The following is a 21,534-nucleotide window of genomic DNA, read 5'->3' as shown; positions in this document are numbered from 1 at the left end:
ACACTCTTTTACCCCTAATCGGATGAATTTGCATTGCTGCTCGCATTGTGTGGCAGCTTTATGGCAGCTTTATGGCAGCGGGTGTGTCGGTGAGCTCACTCAGCGGTTGCGGCAAAGCCAAAAGTCAACCTGAAAGTGGCAATCACGATTGAAGGACATAAACGCATTAGTTGGCATTTATACGAGCATTTGTCGGAGTTGTTGCCAGTTGCAAGTTGTATGTTGTTACTTCTTCTGTATTTTTTTTGTGCTGCAGTTGCATTGTCGGGGTAAAGGTGAAATATTGGCTGTATAAGCATAAGCTATGTGATTTGTTACTGCTGCGGATAAAGTGATTGCTGTTGCTGATTTTATTTTGCATACGAAAGTAGCTGCTCTCTCACTTTCTATGCATTTGTGTAAAATAAAAATTAGATCCACACAATCATCTATTCATTTAGGTATATGTACATACATACATATAAACTTGGAGTCAGCAGATTATGTCAAGTGACATTTTGACTAGTTTTGGCTATTTTTCTTTTGTTTAAATATTTTATATGGAAGAAAATGCACAAAACCGTCAGTAAAAAAAATTATTAAAAATCAACGCGATTTTCTGGCGTCTTGAAATTTGCACGTTAACCTACTAAAATTTAATGGGCTACAAAACTACACAGCCAAAATTTTTCTAAAAGTTATTGGAGTTTTCATAATTTTTGTACCTTTTTTTGAAATGTGGATTTATTTGGCGCTGGTTAGGTTAAGTGCTAGATATTTATAAAAATATATATGCAGTAAATAAACGTAATAAAAATAGCGAAAAGTAGTCAAAATGTCACTTGACTTAATCAGCTGACCACAAGGCAATATATACATATATGTACGTTGATATGCTTGCCTACGTCCATATTTTAATATGTGTATGAAGAAGTGTAATGTATTTCCTGGTTCTACATTTTCCCTGAAATATTCGCCTATACTTATAACTACATGCAAGCAAACCTAAATACATACATACATATGCATGGGCGAAGGCCTGTGATGCTTTGAAAAATTCTTACTTTATTGTTGCATAACCAATTGTGCTGTCATGTTGCATTTGATATCTGATTGAGGCAAAATGAAAATAATAGAAAATAAAATTGAATTGGGATCTCTTGGCTTCATTTTCATACCATTTACGTTTTTACTTAACACTTTATGAATATCTGCCTAGGTATGCATATATGAATGTATTTATTTAGATATTGAAGTTCTGCAAGCGTGAGATGTTGCAACAGTAGCCACAAAAAAGGGAATATGATAAACACTTTAGTCATTCGAAGCGCTTTTTTACACTTTTTAATTTGGCTTGTCACCAATATTGACTCCTTTATGCGAATGACGATTTTAAATCACCAGCATACCATGTTGTTGGGTGGAATGTTATTCATACAACCATTGAAAATAATTTAATAGTTCTAAGCATGATAGTAGCATTAAAACTTTGTGCGATCTTGTTTCTTTGTAAATTTGTTTTATTCCAGAAGCATCAAGACATCCTTTGCAGGAACCCAGTTATAAGCGTTTATACTGCTGAGTTAAGCAAACGTTCCAAAGACTGTTGTTCAATCGTTTTTTTTTAGGATTTTCATGCAAATAAATTTGACAGTTAAGAGTTTTTGTCAAAAAATTACCCACATTGGACAGTTTAGAGACCGAATAATTTGAAAATAAAATAAAATCAACTGCTTTACTGCTACTATTTAGCTGTTCAAAATTCCTTGGTTCTAAGCTTATTTCAAATTTGAAAACTGAAAGAAAAGAAGAAACCTTTTCCTTACTTCGCAAAAAATAATTGAGATGCAAAAAAAAGCTAAATAACTTAGACTTAAATTTTATCTGCTGTGAGGAACATCGCCTTTCCTTTTTATTACTCCCAGCCTTACTTACTAATTACTTCCTTAGCCCTCTCTTTATCGCATACGTCTTATAGAAATACCAATTATACTTATACATAACTCTTTTAGCATTTAATTTTATGGAGTAGAACACAGATTTTGTAAACACAAATTAATGCATAGGTTTGAATTGGGTAGCAAATTGCAATTATAAGATAAATAAAAATAATATTTCACATAAAATACTAATTCAAAAATACAACACCATCCTTCATAGTACTCCGATATGACGAATGCAAAAATAAATAAACCTAGTCACTTTAAATTGTTCTTCAATGTCCAATGTTCAAGCTGCCAGCACCAAGCTCTTCTCGCCCCCGCCAAATACCTTCCATTACTCGTACATTCTCATTTGTTGACCAGAATCTATTTATAGTTTAAAGCAGCTGTAGACTATCATTTACTACCAGCTAAAGGTAGATACGGAAGGACAACAGCAACAACAAAAAGTGAAAAGTGCAAGTAAAAGACCAGCGAAAGTATAATAGAACAGAGGCTGCACAAAAAAGTCAATCCCTGGGCCATCAAAGTGCTAGCTTGGCATAACAATCCAAGCAACAACACTTGCATAAACCTGCATCGGATATGAGGTGGTACATGTATGTGGAAGTGTGGCTGACAGCCGGTGTAGTGGCAATATGTGTGGCATTGTTTAGTTGCAGCATCGTGGGCATATGTACATACATACATACACATGTGCTATTGTTTTGTATAAGCCTGCCGAGCAAATTTGCATTGGTGAAATGAATTTCTATTCGATGCTAACCAGTTCGTAAGAAGCAAAAGTGGACCACTTTCTCTCTGCTAGAGTTGAATTCGATTTTGTTAGGAAAAGTCATACTAAGCGACAGGCAAGGCAAATATTCTGCTTGACAAAATGTTAAGAAGTTTAACAGAAAAATATTCGCAACTATCAAGAGTGAGCTAGTATGGAACTAGTCTATTTTTCTGCGGGGTATTAGTGGATTTGCATGCATACTACATACATATGTTTGTGGCATGCATGCATGTGCAGTTGTAAGCTAGAGATTGCCACTACCTGAGGTATTGTCAGCAAAGTTTGATTCATTCGCTGTAACAATTTTTGCATTTATTGTTGTATTTGCAGCAGCAACACGAACATATTGCCTTTTGTGTGCTACCATCTATGTATGTATGTACTCTGTATGCATGTATCATTTTGTGGATGCTGCAAATTGAAGTGTGGCACGTGTGCTTATTGCTGGCGTCTGCACTTTTCCATTGCATGTCAGCTTCAGTGCTTTTGTGAATGTGTGTGTGTGCGTTGCTAGCTGCTGTCTGTAGCAAAAATCAATGCAAATTTCCCTTTTTGCATTTTCATCACCCACTAGAAAAGTCGTTTGCTTTGAACAAAAAAAAAAAATATATAATTGAATTAAAATATTGTTATTGGACATAAGCTTCTCAAAGAACAAGGGAAAAAGGTTAACACTTTTGAATGTTGTGTTTGATAAAAAATTTGTGACAAAGCAATTCCCAGGATTAGCAGATTAAATAACGATTATTCGAACTGAAGCAGATTTTGTTGGGGTTAAGAACTGAGGGCAAGTGAAATTATTTTAGCTAAATTTATATTTGAGATTTAAGCTATTGAAATGTGTAGCGATTTAGCTGTGTTTTAATTGGAAATTCGAGTATGTTTGCAAGAAAGTATTTGGTCGTGTGCCCTATGGACCAAATACCTATTTGTACTCACATCATTTAACTTTCGATCCATATTCCCATTTCCAATTAAAACAGAGTTAAATCGCCACACGTTTCTCTGGTTTAAATCTCAAATACGAATTTATATATGTAAAACAAATTCCACTTTCCCTTAGTTCAATAGTATTTTATATTAGCAAAAGGTTAATTTTTGCATGGATTGCACGGTAAAAACTGCTCCTCTATGGGAAAGCTTTGCAAACCGTGCACCGTGCAAGGGCTTTGCAAGACTGCGAAATAATCCCTATTTTAAAAGATTTATGAGATTTAAAATGGAAAACATGGGGTCCATTTTCCAGATACCAGTTAAGGTCGTTTAGCATAAATTTTTGCTCAAATCCGTTAAAAAATGGAAGTAGAATGGTAAAAAAGGTTTTCTTTATCCCCTTCCCCTCCTGACATGAGCTTAGCTGCAATAAGCAAGGTTTCTTTTTTGATGGCGAAATGCAATTAATACAGCTTCGAAACTATACAACTTTCACTTACAGAATTACCCAAAGGGGCTATGGAGTTATTTTGTTTCGGAATTTTAGATATGGAATATTGTTCAGATTGATTTAGGACGTGTTTTCATGGCACTGTTTTTATAATCATAGAAGACGCAGCAAAATCTCAATAATTTTCTTTTTGTAAAAAGAAGGTGTGAAAACATCAGAAATTATTCAACGGACGAAGTGCCTCGGCAGGCACTTGCAAAAAACCTGCCTGGAAAGTTGCATAAGCGACCGGATAACGCAAGAACCACAAACTGCAACAAAAACGAAGTTGTTTTGAAAGATTTACGACGGGAATTGCTTCCGCACCAAACTTATTCCCGCCGGACGTTGCAACCAGTGTTTATCACCTGTATCCAGATTTGAAAAAATCCTTACGTGGTATTCGATTTGAAAGTTTAACTGACGTAAAACTTGACATAAATATATGGACTGAGGAGACAGCGAAAAAGTTCCTTGAGGACGGCTTAGAAAAGTAGTCGTTGGGATAAATGTATTCAGTTAAATTGAGTTTATATTAAAAAACTACATTGTAATTTTAGCGAAAATTAAAAAAATAATAAAAAGTTTACACAAATTCCCGGAATTTGAGAAAGATTCCTTGTAATTGCATCTGTTAAGTTTCAATGTCGTATTTTCAATATTTTTCGACAGCATTCCCTCTTTAAGTTTGATTTATATTTTTAATTATTTTAAAATATTTTCTTTTAAATCTGCGCTTGTTTGCTGTACCTACACTATCATTTTTTGGTCTATATATTTTGCTTTAGTTTTTGTTTAAAGTAGTTAAATTTTGTGACGTATTACCATCTTACGTTCAGTGCGCGTGCATCCTTTGGAGATGTTTCCTTTGCCAAACCAAAAACTATAAAAATACATATGAATTCTCACTCCACCAGCACAGTTGCTAGTACATAAATTAGCTACTTGACAAAAAATCACTTGTGGCAACATTTATTACAAAGTTCGGAGTGCGCAATTTGCGAAACACCTAACAAGTTAAAAGCAATTAAAGTTCCAGGAGCAATTCGAGTGCTAAGCAAAATGAATTAGGAGGTATGCAAGTACATATCTACTTGCAAATGCTATGATAGATAGCGTAGCAGTAAAAAGAAAACCATTGCATTGAAAGTTATGCGCTGTGCAAAAAGAATAGTTGGTAGTTGGGTGCGATGCGACATTTTCGCTGGTTCCTTGTTTTAAAATATCTCTGAGTTCTGTAGGAAATTTGCACTTGGATTGCCTTCAGGTCGCCATAATGTTAAATATGCGCGAGTGTATATGTATACACAAGTAAGTATGTATAAGTACACATATACAAATAAGCGCATCGAGTAGGTTAGAGACAAGAAATCCTCCGTAGAAATATGAGCGGGGAAATGTTGATTTGCGCAGCCCAAAAGTGGGGCATGAACTTTCATTATTGTCTGTTCGCAAAGCTCTCTTTTGTTTCAACACTTGCATTATTGCATGCTTCACCGCTAGTTATGTGGCTGTGACACCAATTCGACTCCAATGTGGCCCTAAAGATAGCGCGGAAATATTTTGTCGCTCCAGTACTGAAATTGCAAAATTATTGTGTGTTTGCTTTTTTTTAGAGGCAATGAAAACAGTCGCAGCAGTGCAAGCAATAAGTGAGCGACCAAAAATTTCGAGATACAAACAATGCGAATAGTTGCACTAACCGAAGTAAGTGTGGCACTAAGTATCTAGAACAAAAAGGAGAACATAACAAAGAAAAAAAGAAAGGGAAAAACAGAGCATAAGCAAGAAACTAACAAAACAGCTGTGGCAAACGTGTCAAGAACAAGGCGAACAATGCACGAAACAAAAAAAAATATAAAAGCTAAGTGCACGCAAAGGTGGCAAATTGCAAATTGGCAACAGTTACGCGTGCCGCAAAGACATTAGCTGGGTAAAAAGTGGAAACTCGAGCTTAACAATGCGAATGCATTGTTTCCGTGTGCGACAATAACATTAGCCTGACAAAACGGCAGCCACGAATGAGCAGCATTGGCTTTTGTGCGGTGACTTTTTTGCCTGTGGCCAGCTTTTGTTGTGCAGCAGCAGCAATAACCACACAATTTCCAAGTCGCACGCACCTCAGCGGATAAGCAAACTGAAATATCCTTGTGCTGCATTAGCACGTGTGGCATGAATGAGGAAATTATTGGAGAGAAAATGGTTAAAGGAAAATAATTTAATCTCCACCTGGGTAATTCCCTCACTGCAGCTGCTTAAAATTAAAATTGTGAAAATTTTTCTTGCCACAAATGTACATGTACGAGTGTGGAATGCATGACACAATTCTATTTACTCATGTTGCAGCTTATTTGTGCTCATTTGCCTTGTTGCATTCGCTGTCTTCCCTATTAGTGCTTTGACCGTATTTTTTCATGTTATTGGACATTTTCTGCATTGACCTTTTTCCAATCGAGTGCTTAGGGAAAACAAAATTGCTGGGTTGAATGGTCATACACAACAGCCTGCTGACTTACAGCCAGCTGTTAAGCTCACTCTGATGAGCCCGCGGTTGCGGCTTAGGCTCCGCGAGTAGTTGTTTACGCAAGTGTTGCCGCACTCTATTTACGGACATAGCAGTTGAAAAGAGTAGACACAGGGTTCCGAGGGCTCACTTTTGATCGTCTTTACAAACCTTATTGCATGTGATAAACTTTAGTGCAAGGATACTCAGCAGTACATTTTTTTCCACATCAAAATTAATTGAGGTTATAAAACTGTGTTAATCTCATTTCTTTATAAATTATATGCAGGCGTTGCCTATGTAGTTTCATATTTGTTTCGTTTATTTTTTTTTTTCAAAGTTTAATCTAAATGTGTGGCTTTTTGAATAGGTGGCAATCATAATTTAAAGCATTTTCAAACTAAAGCTTTCGTTGTACCCATATTTTAATATTTCGTGTAATTTGATTATATTTTAATTTAATTTTACTTTGCGAACAGGTGGCAACTCTCTTCAAAATATTTCGAAATTTAAGCCTTTTATATATATATCCCTAATTTAAATTGGATCTGACTTTGTGAACAAGTGGCAACCTCCTAAATATAGTTAAAAAATAAAGCCTTTTCAAAAACATTTCGATTGATAAACGTATCTATTGTAATAATTGATTTAGCTTATTAACTAATTTGAATTGAATTTTTTAGTAAGTGGTAACATGTTCGAAAAAAATAAAACCTTATTACACAACTACATACCAAGCCTTATACATTGACAGTTCAGTTTTAAAAATCGAACGACCGGTGTGATCAACAAAAAAATGCCTGTTAGAGAAGAATAATTTTAATCTCAATCTCAATCTCGATCTCTATCGTTATAGTACCCTAAAAAAATTATCCAGTAACTTGCCAGGAACTCTCCAGTAACTTAATTTCTGATATAATAATAATTCTGATATACCACACAAAAATAATTTTTTGTATAAATGCATGGGCAAAACAAACTTTCAAATAAAGACGGAAAATAAAATAAAAACAATCACAATTTTATAGCTTAAATATATTTACTTCAATTGTATATCCCACAAATTAATTTAACAAATTAAACGTCTTGCATAACCGGGCTTTAAATTCTTTTTACCATTTTTTTAACAGCTTTAAAACCTTTTTCTTTCGTCGGAAGGAGATTATTCGCAAGATGTCGGAAGCTTAAAGATTTTCCTTAAGAAATTGTCGAAAAAAATATAACTACAGATTTAGTTCATTGGACAAATAAATTTCGGAGCACTCATTCCTGCTGCAAGAAAGCAAACAGACAAGATTTTTTTTCACAGCAGTACTCATTTTACATGTAAATTATGTTACCTCGTTGGGCTTCAGCAGCCACCTTAAGTCTTCCTTCCAACGCGAAACACTGTGGCTTGACTCTAAAGCAAGTCAATCTGTGCTGCTTGAGTTGATTTGCACAGCTGTGTGCACTTGAAAAGAAACGCAAGAAAACCAACACAGCGAACAGGAATCGGTTGTATTTAATCTCGGCCAATATAAATATTTAATGCGAATTATTCATAAACACTTATGCTCTGATTTATTTTCGCAAACAAGTATGTGGAATTCTCTGCAGCGTAAATACCTAACCATATCAACATTTCTACATTACTGCTGATCGATGACATGTACATACTATTTATCTACGCCTTCTTCATACTTATGAACACTAACAACACACTTCTGTGGCGACCCAGCAAACGCAAGTGGCACGGCCCCCAAGAGCATTGGAAAATGTCAAGGACGTGGCGAAATACAGTTTGGTGTAAGAAATACGATTGGGGCGAATGAATGGAATAGCAGCAATTCAGTGCTGGAGAAAACGCATGGGAGCCGCAGAAGGCAAGAAGATCGGGGTCGTAGAGTGGTGGCAGATAAAATGCGCTGCTGCGTTTCGTTCGCAGTGGCAAGCCAGCGTGTGTATGTGTGTGTGTGTGATGAAGCGCTTTAGAAGCTGATGAGACTGACATGAAAATCGCGGCTGATAGGCATCGAGTGCTGCAACAATGCGAAGGCAATGAATTGACGTTGCCAGTATGTGAACCGATGCGTTGCCAGTGTGTGGATGTTGACTTTCGCTGCTGCCGCATGGCCACACAGCAGCCACACATACAGAGGGTACATAAATTTTGGCTACTCCAAAAAAGGTCAGTGTGTGTGAACGTTACTGCTTGTGCGTGTGTCATAAAATATTAAACCAGTTTGAGTGAGTGTGTTGCGTGCAAGTGAAAGTGGACTTTTATTTTTAAGTTACTGCCAATGGGGTATTTATGTTCATAGCGTTGCCAATGTCACACATACTTTTTCCACTGCTGCTGTCCTAATTATATTTGTTGTTGTTCTTGTCCTATTGCTTACAACTGTGGCGGCTGTGGTCTCAATGCAGTGGCCGTGCTGTTCGCAATTTATTGCTTTCACTCCTCTTTCATTTGCAATGACAGGTTTGTGTTGTTGCGGCAGCAAACGTTGTTGCTGATAATATTGTTGCTGTTGTTGGCATTCGCTGTTGTTGGTTGTTGTTGTAATTTTGTTTTCTTGCTTCAAATTTATTGTTGTGATTTGTGAATTATTTATTCGCGTTATGCGGTCGCTCTTTCGGCACAAATAAAATTTAAAAAAGAGGTTTGATTGTCAATCAGCGCCGCAGTTCAGGCCATTTGACAGCTTTATAAATATTTAAATTAATTGCCATGCTCATTTTAAAGCACAAAAAATATTTGAAAGTTAAACTTGTATGTAAAATTCGGCGAATGGGATTTTTCATTCTTATTGATTTTACTATTTTAATGGCCCTTCAGTGGAGTTTAAATCCATAAATGAAAGCGTTAATCACACATTGAGTTCGAATGCGTTGGCAATTAAATAAAAGGCAAAAAAATAACATAAAAAGTGACATATTAAAGGTGAGCGCGGAATGTAATTTTAAAAATTTTGGTTAATAAATTATTTTGTAAGTTTTTTGCTGTAAAGATTAATAGCTAGCCAGAAAAACAATTGAACATTTTCTTTTAAATACAATGTTATCAATAGGTTGATTGCCCCGGTTTTTCCAAACCGGTTTACAGCATTTTTTGAATATCTTTCGAAATATTGATTTTTTGAATATCGAGTAGACCGAATTTTTTTTCGAACAAACAGGTTTTTTCATATCACACAAAAGGATGTCAACCAATAAATGTTGTGAGTTTTTCGAAGTTTTTTCAGTTTAGGGTGACCCCAGTTTGTGTTCTGTTTCTTGGTGTTAGGAAAAAAATGGAGAGATGCTTTTACTTCAAATCCAAAGAAGAATTTTTAAGAAAAATCTAAGCACTCGGTTGCTGGGCAAGAGCACTAATCAAATCCGAAAAAAATAAAAAAATAAATTCATAAAATTTAATGTTAAAATAAAACCAAACGTGAATTTTTCACTGACTTTTGTGCGTTCCGCTTTTAGTCTAAAAAAAAAAAAAACTTTGAACTTATTTCGCTTTGCTCTTTTCGAAATAAAAGCTATCTTTACTATAAATGGATTTATTGTAATTTTTGGTCATGACTTCACACCAACATAAGCATTTTCACTGTATGAAAACTATGCAAAATAAAACCGGCTTATTCTTTTTTTTTTCTTAGTTTCAAAATCGGAAACCGGGAAAATTTAAATTTTTCGAATAACTCGTAAACATTTTAAAAATAGTTTTTGAAAATAAACCCATTTTTAAAACATACTTTTTATAGGGAATAAAACAAACATTTCACCATGTAAATTCTTCTTCTTCTTCTTAAAAAAAAAAAAAATAAATTGTTTATAACTAAGATAGCTTTAAGATATTTCGTTAGTTGGCGCTCAGATACGACGTTATACCAAAATTTACAGCCCCACTTTAGAAGATACTAGATTTAAATGAGTGTTGAATATTATGGCCGATAAAATAGAAAAATTCTCCTATGAGTTTTTATCATTATCTGGCTAACTAAGAACTCGAAAATCTTTAAATTAAAATCCATCCAATCCATACTTTTTTGTAAAAAATTATTTAACAAAACTGCCGCTTAAATTACCCATTCGCTGTGCTCGCCAAAAAAAAATGAAATATTCTCCATGTGTCACTGAGTTGGTTAATTAGCTGAGAAATTTTCTCACCAAATTTTTTTGCGTTGAATAATGTGCGAATGATAAGCGCACGTGCTATATGCGCAACCCTAATTACTGTGAAACCATAATTTTATTTCATTACGAGTATTTCGAATTTGATTGTCAAACAAATACATATACATACGAACGTTATAATTATGTTTATACATACATACACACATAAGTATATAATGCATGCAAATATGTTTATCCTCCACTCATGAGATATGAAATATTAAATTTGCATGCAATTTCGACACTAAACTAATTACCACGCCCGCACACATTACACTTCCGTGAAAAGCCCAAAATGTCAATAGCAGCCGTTATAGTACATGGACTCGTATGTACACACATGCATATATGTATAAATTTGTTAATTTGTATATTTCAAGAGAAAACCAGCATTTAATGCCTCAAAAGTTTCGAAGGATTAAAATAGGCGTTTTGCTGCATGCGCTTTGGTTGAGGCAAGGTCACACAAGTTCACGCAACTGTCGGCTGGGATATTTCTAACCTAAATAAATATTTTGGTAGTTGCAAATATAATTGATTAACCTTTTTAGACTAGATGTGTGTCGTAATACTAGCAGAGAACTGATGAGGAAATTAATGATTATGAGTAGGCGTTCAAGTGCTTTCACGCACGTCATTCATGTTGAGCTCGAATGACGAGAAAATACTAAATTGTAGATACAAAGAGAAAGCCATTTCCTTAGGCAACTTTTGTATGGCTTTGCTTATTAAAGATGCAACATATTTTCACATTAGGCTATTAAATTTCAAAGATAGTTGATGAATTAGGAAAACTTTAAACCATTTTATATTGCAATTAAAATTAGTGAGGGAAAACTGTCAAATTTGAAGCATTTAGAGTTTTAGGGGAACCTGGGAAAACCAAGGCATAGTTGATTATTGTACTTAAGGCCGACAGAAAGGATTAAATAAAGGTTAAATTAAAGCTATGGTTTGCAAAGGCTGCCATGAACCTTATTCTTGAGATTCCTGATATACCTCACAGTTTTTTCGATGTATGATTATCCCTAATCCACACCTCTGTTCCATGAATGTATCGAATTGCTAAAGGTTTTCCGATATCTTTAAGCGCTAGATGTATCATCAGTTCCACCCAATTTTTCAATTCCAGCTTTCTTCTGCATTTAACTCTGAATATTTTCGTTTCCGATTGGCCCGTTCAATTTTCTAGGACCTACGGTTATTTTGATGGTATTAACAGCAAGACCCTGGCTCCTCCGTATCCTTCCACAGACCTTCCTGACGCTATTGTTCGGAGACAGACGTACGTTTTCATTTTCTTATATTGAACTCCTTAAATAGGCACAGTGTTCCTCTGGACTGGATGTTAAAAGTTTGTATTTGAGGGATTCACAAAGGTGTCGTAAGTGTCGTATTGTTGTATGTCGTAAACTTTAAAAACTTAAATAAATGTTTAGAGAACTTGAAACGACAACCAACTATTTTTTAACACTACAAAAATTCATGATATGATTTTGATGGTACTTTGCGAACCCCCTTATATATATTTTAGGGCGTTTAAAATTTACGACCTACAACATTACGACACTTACGACTCCGTTGTGAATACCCCAATTGGATTTTTTCGCATTCAATGAATTCTTCATGGAACTAATGCATTAAAAAAAGGTTATCTACTTTCAAGTTAACATCTGAGCGGCATTTATTTCAGCCCAAAATAAAGATTTCAAAATTCGTTAGAGAAAATCTAAAGCATTTTTTTCGTATTTGTTTACTACGGCTATAGAATTTAAGCGTTTTCCAACAATCTCGCACACTTAACGCAGCTGTTGCCATTTTAATAGCCATTGCTCCACTACTTGCACCCGAAGAACTACACCGCCGGCCAGCCTGCGTCAGTGTTGCCAGAAAAATTTTGTTAAAAATCATCCAAATGATTATAAAACATTCAAAAAAAAACCTAAAAAGCTTTATGAAACCGAAAAAAAATCTTTTTTCTCTAAAAATATCTTTATAGAAGATTTTATAACAAAAAAAATTCAGTTTTTGTTTTTAATTTTATTTGTTATACAAAACCGTAACACATCTCAATTAAAAAGCAAAAATAGCAAGTACATGGATTCATAATAGTTTTACTTGACTAGTTCATAAAACATGCAACTTGGAATTTTATAACCACATATATAGGAATGTACACGTTTTAATTTAAGTCTTGTAAATTGCGTTTTTAAAGTTTTTTAATAATTCTTTGTCCTAATTTAAATCTTTTGTAAATTTTTAAATCCTTTGTATAAATAGTACCTCTTAAGATTTTTCTGATGATTTATGAAAAATATCTTAATTTTGAAAAAAAATCTTCACTTCTGGCAGCACTGCCCTGCGTACATTTAATTATTGCTACTTTGCACTTTTTTAGACGTTGTTTCCGCTTCCTACATAAATTTATGAATATGCTTGCAACAACAACAACAGTATTGAATGTAATGTTAGGTGGAAAGAGTGAGAGGAAACGGATATAATTTTAAAACTTTATGGCTACATGAGAGTACTTATGGCGGCGAAGGCGTGCGTGCGCACATGTGTGAGTGTATCCAGAGTAGGAGTGGGTGCCGAACTGTTGTCCTCAGCCTGGCGTTTGGGAAAATTGTCGTAATTTCTGCTTGAGTTGAGTGCCATTTGCATTGTAGCTGTATGAAGTGCTATTTGTTGTTTCATTATTCTTTTTTTTTGGCCCGTATTTATATTGCGCAGCCGGAAAAGTTTGCTGAGGTGGAAAATTTCGGTACGTTGCAAAATATTTTTGCTGAAATTACTTTAAGCATTACTACTACAAGTGGACTGATGAAAAAATTTGTACATCAATAAATGCTTATTTGTGGATGTGGTGTAATTTAAACTTTTGGTAAATGATAAAAAAAACATAAAATCGACACCGTAATTAATTCAAGCAGATAAAATAAAGCTTTTATTCAGCATATCAGCCATAAATGTAAGCATTTTAGGAAGATTATTATTTGTTTTATTTATATTGCTTATTGGTAATTTATTTTATTTACTTTTTCAATTCTCGTCGCCATTTTATGTGAAAATTGTTTCATTGAGTTTGCGTTTCGCATTAAACTCGCTTACTGGTTGCCCAGTTGGCTGGCACCTGAATGGTATTTTAAAGGCAATTATCAACATATTACAGGCCCAATTAAGCATGCCACATTGTATGAAAATGAGATGGAATAAATACTTTCCATACAAATACACGTATTATTGGACACATATATGTATAATATTGTAATGTATGTTTATGTCATTAGTTGCATTTTTTTGTAAACGAGCGACAAAAGAACGCCCAACTCGGGTAAAATTTCCTTTAAGGTACTTAAGCAATCCTGTTAGTATGTGGCAAGTAAAATCTGATTGGTTTAACGGAATTTAGCTAGAAAAACCAATGGAAATGAGTAACTATATTTAAAATATAAATCATGTATATAATGAGACAAAAACCTCCCTCTCCACTTTCCCATTAACAACCCACAATAGAGCAGTTTTTCACTTAACAACCCTAAGTACTCTTCAGGTCGCTTATTTTTAACCGACCTGGCTGAACTCGGATAAATTGCCGAGTTTTTGTTGTTGCTCTGCATGTATTACGTCATTTAAGCGAGTGTTTTTTTGTAGCTCGGTTGCAAAAGAATGCACCTATTGTTTAAATTATGAAAGCACCGCATTGTGGCAACCACAGCTGCTCTTGTCTGCGGGCGTAACTTTTAATGTCACACGATGCAAGTAAATTTCTTTAATACATATTCATAGTTTGTTTTACTACCATTCTATTAATAATTCGGTTTTTGTTTGTCTGCACGTAAATGTGGAGAAAAGAAGGCTTAAATCACAATAGAAACTTCTGCCACTTTTTGTTATTTACACACACATACATATATGCTTTACAAATACATGATATAACGGGTGATTTTTTAAGAGCTTGATAACTTTTTTTTAAAAAAAAACGCATAAAATTTGCAAAATCTCATCGGTTCTTTATTTGAAACGTTAGATTGGTCCATGACATTTACTTTTTGAAGATAATTTCATTTAAATGTTGACCGCGGCTGCGTCTTAGGTGGTCCATTCGGAAAGTCCAATTTTGGGCAACTTTTTCGAGCATTTCGGCCGGAATAGCCCGAATTTCTTCGGAAATGTTGTCTTCCAAAGCTGGAATAGTTGCTGGCTTATTTCTGTAGACTTTAGACTTGACGTAGCCCCACAAAAAATAGTCTAAAGGCGTCAAATCGCATGATCTTGGTGGCCAACTTACCGGTCCATTTCTTGAGATGAATTGTTCTCCGAAGTTTTCCCTCAAAATGGCCATAGAATCGCGAGCTGTGTGGCATGTAGCGCCATCTTGTTGAAACCACATGTCAACCAAGTTCAGTTCTTCCATTTTTGGCAACAAAAAGTTTGTTAGCATCGAACGATAGCGATCGCCATTCACCGTAACGTTGCGTCCAACAGCATCTTTGAAAAAATACGGTCCAATGATTCCACCAGCGTACAAACCACACCAAACAGTGCATTTTTCGGGATGCATGGGCAGTTCTTGAACGGCTTCTGGTTGCTCTTCACTCCAAATGCGGCAATTTTGCTTATTTACGAAGCCATTCAACCAGAAATGAGCCTCATCGCTGAACAAAATTTGTTTGCGAAACACATTTCGAACCGAACACTGATTTTGGTAATAAAATTCAATGATTTGCAAGCGTTGCTCGTTAGTAAGTCTATTCATGATGAAATTTCAAAGCATACTGAGCATCTTTCTCTTTGACACCATGTCTGAAATCCCACGTGATCTGTCAAATACTAATGCATGAAAATCCTAACCTCAAAAAAATCACCCGTTACATGCAGATATGTTTCATATTTATCCATTGTTACGCTATGCGAGCGCATAAATAAATAATATCGATATGAAATTACCAATTCATAAAACGTTCCGTTGCATTTTTGCTTGCCAAGTATTTGCTCGCATTTGGTAATTTGTTGTGTTTGGCCAAGTAGAATAACAAAACAATAAATCTTCATTAACACACAAATACGCCCAAATCAATATCGCAGAAAAAGAGCTGCTTTTGCCTAAACACGTTCCACAGAATTAAGTTCATTAATCACATACTTACGAACATTATATGTACATATGTAACCTACGATGAAAACGAAAAGCCATATATAATCAATTCAGTAATTATGTATATATTTGCAAAACTGTTTTTACTACTTATTTGTAGTCGTTACTCGTTTCGGTTGCATACACACATACATAGGTCTAAAATTATTACACTTGATAGCAGAACAAGCAACAGCATGTAAAATGAAGATTAACAAATTTTTTGAAATATTTCATTGTGATTTATAAACCACACTACTCTACTTAGAGACTTTTACGTTGGTGGTATTAAGTTTTTGCCTGAGAACACCCGCAGTAAAATTTTCCAAAGCATAATTTTCTAGAATGTATCAATGTAGAATATATATATTTTCTAGAAAATATTTCCCATAAAATTTAACTATAACTATAACTATATTATATTTCATAAACTTTAATTTTGCCATTTTTGTAACTTTTTGAAAACTACTTAGAAATGTATATGAAAACTTTAGTAGGCCATAAAACAGCTACGAGCTAAATTTTGCAAATCCATCGAGTGTTTTATTACTGGATATGTATACTTTTTTGTTTAAGTGAAATCTAGCTCTTTTAACTAAAACGTTCAATATGAATGAATATAAAAAAAAAATATTAAAACAAACTTTTATTTAATATGTGCACCAAAAAAATGAAATAAATCAAGGTTTCTGAACTCTAAATGGTAAGTATAATCACCGAAATGAACATATTTCGGTACATATGTACTTATCATTAGCTCTTAGTAACCTTTATAAAGGCCTTGACTTATTTTATTAATATTTTATTATTTTTTACATTATTTTGTTCGGCTTCAGCCTAATTCTGTATCGGTGACAACATTTTTTTACTGACAAATTTAAATTTTTTTTCCTAATAAAAACTGTGAAAAGTATTTGTCACTGATAGAGAATGGAACCGTTATTATATGCGCAACTTAATAAATAAAATTTATTTTTGAAGAGACCGTCCAAACTAATCCAGTCTCCTTTGGCGCAATTTTAAAATTTTATATCTACCCAACCACATACAAAAAAATTAGCTTCAGATTAAAAAAATAAAAAATTAGAGCAATTTACTTTGCCACATTTAAGAATTATGCACATTGCAAAGAATTATAGAAAATGTGAGCATTTACCTAAAGCCACTTTTCTGCTTAAAAGTGAAATGAGAATGAAAACCTTCCAACAAAGAATGGCACACAGTGACACTGAGCAGCATTAACGCGCGGAGGCAGTGAGTCAGAAGCGCAAAAGCAATGTAAAAGCGCATAAAGCCCATTGTTCCCATTTTCATGGCCACAAGCTTGATTGTTGTGAGCTGCCACAATCATAAACAAGGACAAGAAAAGAATTTCGTTAAGTTGTAGAATTGCGCTTGCATGCGAAGAAATACATTAAAAAATAAAGTAATACAAAAATATTTGTTCACAGTAGTAACTCGTATGTAAAGAAGATGGTTTAGATGCCACAGGCAGCTACCTTGAAAAGACGTACCTTTGCTTCTACTTAATAGGTGGAACCACAATCTTCGAGTTGTAATCTCCGTTTTTCAAACGGCATAAACTGCAGTTAAGGCTAGGTGGAAATCAACTATTAGAGCGAATTGCAGATAAAAAAATTTAAATGGCACTTAACCCTCCAACGCATACGAAGCCAAATAGGGTGTCACTAATATGGCAATTCTTTCCCACCTAACGAGTGGTTTAAAAATATATTTACCTAATTAAATGCATTTGCAAATGTAACCACGAATAACGGGATGTAATTGGTTTGCTTATGGTTACATAACATTTAAATATAACCTCAATTTTGTGTGAACGTCTATTCATGTGCGCGGAACTCAACTGCAAAAAAAGAAAAACTAATGAAAAACAGAAGAGTTGTTCTTGTAAAACAAAAAATATTTTCTTAATTCACACATTCTCATCTGTGTCAAACAATAAATGGTTTACCACTACCCAAATGTTTTCTATTGTTTTCATACAATTTTCCATTTGTTTCTTTGCAAAATAAAATGTTAAATAAAGACGAGGAGTCGTTTTTCTTTCGACATAGGTTTTATGATACGTAAATAGCGTGCTTTTCATAGTTAAAATTTTTTTATTCATCTCCATCATAATTCATGCAGTAGAGGGTTAAGCTGAATTTTGGATTTTTATTTAAATCCCATTTAACTTCTGTAGATTTTCAGATCACTTGCCTTTAAATATGCCAAACAAGTGGCACCACTGTTGCTCTTTCATTGAAATTGTTGCTGCATGTGTTGGTTTGTTTACCTTTTTATACTGAACAGCTGATTGTTGCTTGACGTAAACACAGGGTTGCATAACAAGTATTAAAATGGCCAATATTGGTCATTTGAATACAGTTTAAATATTTGATCTGAAAATGAATTTTTGCCGTTAATAAACAATCTCTACTTAAATAGCTCATCTGAAATTGGGTCTTAAAATATGATATATCGTCGACGATTTTGTCTGGAGGACAAAATTTTTTGTTCCAAAATGCATTGACCCGTTCTAGTACTTACCCATCAGATATAATTTCCTACCAGCTAAAGTCGGTACACTAAATCTCACCAAAAATCATTGAACCTTTGCAAATTTTTGAAAACTTTTATTGCTGCCACAAAAAAAGGAAAAAGCCACCTGTATGTCCGGCAAAAAAAAAAATGTTTTTTTTTTCTGAAAATGCCTTGTAAAAATACTCTTAACTGAGGGGTGTACGATGAATTCTTTTTTTGTTTATTTGTAATGTAAGACGGTTTAATATACATACTTACATATTTAAAATCAGCAAAAAGCACAAAAATAGGTGGTTGTTACCGAAGTCACACAGAATCGCAAAAACCACAACAATAATACGTTACTATTACAATAAACAAATTTGAATTTCTAATTAGTTTTAAGAATACCCGCACTAATGGCTTTTGGTACGCACCTTTTTAAATTTACGGCAGAGGTAATTTCACTGCAACAATCTATGCTGTTATCGTAGCGGATATTTCTGCCTTGATGATGTCGAGTTGAGGTCGAAACCGCTGGCTTCGGATGCGGAAAGCTACCTACGAGCTGCTCTTGGGAGTACGTTTGGTGTTTTAATCAAAACCTGTACGTGCGATTTTGTAATTGTATATGTTTCCGTTGCTGCTAATTTGCGCCGAATTTTTCGCGCTTTCCCTTTTTTCGTTTTTTTTTTCAATTTTTATTCCCTGCAAATGGAGATAGGGTTTCGTATTGTTGCTATCGCGTTTTTATCAGCGCATTCGGCAAATTACACTGGAAATCAAATCAAAAACAAAGCAAGCGAAGTCAAAGCCAAAATACGGTCGAAAGCCTGAGGAAATTAGCTCGCTGAAGTTCGAGAAACACACTCAGCTACAGCTAAGCAGCGGCTCCAATTCAGCCCACCGGCATTTCATTTTGACTCACGGAAATATTATGTAAATAATTTCCGGCTAAAATTTTAAATAGTTTTCTCTCGGCTGCACAATTTTAATTTCGTTTTTTTTGCTATTTATCTTCACTGTCTGCCTCTACTTCGCTTCCGATTAAATTTCAAACTATATTCCCACTTTCCACGATGTTGCCGACAAGTAGCGAACCACCACGTTCAAGCCCACGTCCTAAACTGAATCGAATTGCCACTGCGGCTGAGCTAAAAACTCAAAATGACGACCAAAGCAGCTGCAGCAGCGAATCGAGGCGAGGCGAGGGAAGGATAAAAATGTGTGACAGATGCAGAGGCTTGGATGAAGCTGAAGCCTATGCTTATGCTTGTACTGCACCCTGGGGTACGCAGCGTTTGTCCACGTGGTCACTGGCGCAATCAGCGTCGCCGCTGCGTTAACATTTGCCGGGACTGTTGGCTTGTTTGGCTCTCTGTTTTTCTATATTGCCAACTCAACTATAACTACAATGCTGTAAGAAAGTATGTAACAGCAGTCGCTCTGTAATTGAATGGCACATTGTTGCCCACTTCTGGGCGTTTAAACGTATCTACGCGTTATGCTGCCGAAAGTAGGCAGTGCGAGCGCTTCAGTGAGCGTTGTGTAGGTAAAGTGATAAAATGAAAATAATAAACAGAGAGCGCGTGCATATTCGTATACTCGTTCGGAAAACTGTGGCAACACCGCCGGAGAATGTACTAAAATTTTCCATCATTGAATATGCTCATTTTCTCTGCCAGCTATTTTTAGCCCGGGCACGTGGTATGCCACACCGGTTACGTGCCTCTTTTACAAAGTCACCAAGTGTAAACAAACAAACAGAGAGTCGTGAATTCGACCACCAAGCCACGTGCTTGCACTATAACTGAGAAAGAGGCTGTGTATGTAAACAAACGCTAGCGAAGAGAGAATTTTCTTTATTTTCGAATGTTATAACAAATCTTATGTTGGTACAGCTCCAAGCACTTTGTGGATGAAGATATATAGTTGATATTAATAGCTGCGACGATGCGTTGAGTTAGCAATTAAAACAAAAATTAAAATTTTGTTTAGTTTAAATTGTACTCTGAATTCGAGGCTGAACTAGAAGGCTGTTGTGAATGGCTGTTAGAAAAAGTTGAAACGTTTTGTGGGATACAAAGGTGCAGTAATGGATGGTATGCTGGCTTCCGGACCCCGGAGTTTTCGGAGTTTTTGTAGAATTATTCTGGCATGGCAACCCTTTGTCAGATATGAATCTGCGTAGTTCTGATTACGTGCACTCACTTCTAGAGGGAATTCTTGTGTGATAGTAATTCCCCAAAGCAACACTTAATCTTTGAACCTTGTGTCACTAAACTTTTTCAAATAACCTAGTCAAATTATATTGCAGCTCGAGCGTAGCTGTCCATCTTGGTCTTCAGTTGAAAAGTTTGGCAAGGTCTTTAAGGTATTGATTTAAAACTCATTAAAAAATGAAGCTATTTTAAAAATAGGGAACAATATTCTTTTGTGACGCATTCCCAACTATAAACTATTCGCAGGCGTGCCTCGAAGTTTTCTGCATTCCTCCGATTTCCAGATGAACTTCATCTTTTTGTTCTTTCGGAGGGCGAGTGAGGTATTTAAATACCAAAAAAAAAGTTACGGGGACTTAAATCAGGGAATCGAGGGTATTTAACTGCTTCGAAATAATCGAAAAAATTGCAATATTAAGCCCCGTTGCTCACCAGTCCACGGCATGTTGGCTATTGAAAACTTTGTAGTTCACCTAGCAAGCCAACCGTTACAACTGTTATATAAAAAATTGCTCTTTTACAATTATTTTTTGACTTTCGTTTAATTACTCCTTAAATAAAATTTTTTCTGAATTTTATATTATAAATCAAAAATAACAATTATTTTTGATATTTATCTAAATAGTCTGTAAATAACAGTTATTTTTGATTCTTATATTATATACCTTGGGTAACAGTTGTTGAAAACTCTTATTTATAAAAGACTTTTATTTTTAAAATCATACTTATAAAAGTCATTTGTGTAAGTCGTAGTAAACTTTTATTCTCCAACACCTTCCCGACAAGTTTTCAATAACTGTTATCTAAGACATAAAATAAAAATCAAAAATAACTGTTATTTACAGATTATTTAGATAAAAATTAAAAGGAATTGATA

The 21,534-nt window shown here is 34.8% G+C and overlaps 1 long non-coding RNA gene across 2 annotated transcripts in view; it reads right to left on the bottom strand.

The window, feature by feature from the left end:
- The window catches only part of LOC118749534, a 130,505-nt gene extending 110,908 nt beyond the window's left edge, over positions 1–19,597 (bottom strand). For both annotated transcript variants that reach the window (XR_004994240.1, XR_004994239.1), the window contains exon 1: positions 18,873–19,597. This is a non-coding gene — a long non-coding RNA (uncharacterized LOC118749534). The remainder of the gene's footprint in view (positions 1–18,872) is intronic.
- Between the last annotated feature and the right edge of the window lie 1,937 nt (positions 19,598–21,534).

Source organism: Rhagoletis pomonella, unplaced genomic scaffold (genome assembly GCF_013731165.1).
Source record: "Rhagoletis pomonella isolate Grant_MI unplaced genomic scaffold, Rhpom_1.0 Rhpom_scaffold_00018, whole genome shotgun sequence".
Lineage (NCBI taxonomy): Eukaryota > Metazoa > Arthropoda > Insecta > Diptera > Tephritidae > Rhagoletis > Rhagoletis pomonella.
The sequence above is the reverse complement of the archived record's forward strand: the minus strand, read 5'-3'. Positions and strand labels throughout refer to the sequence as shown.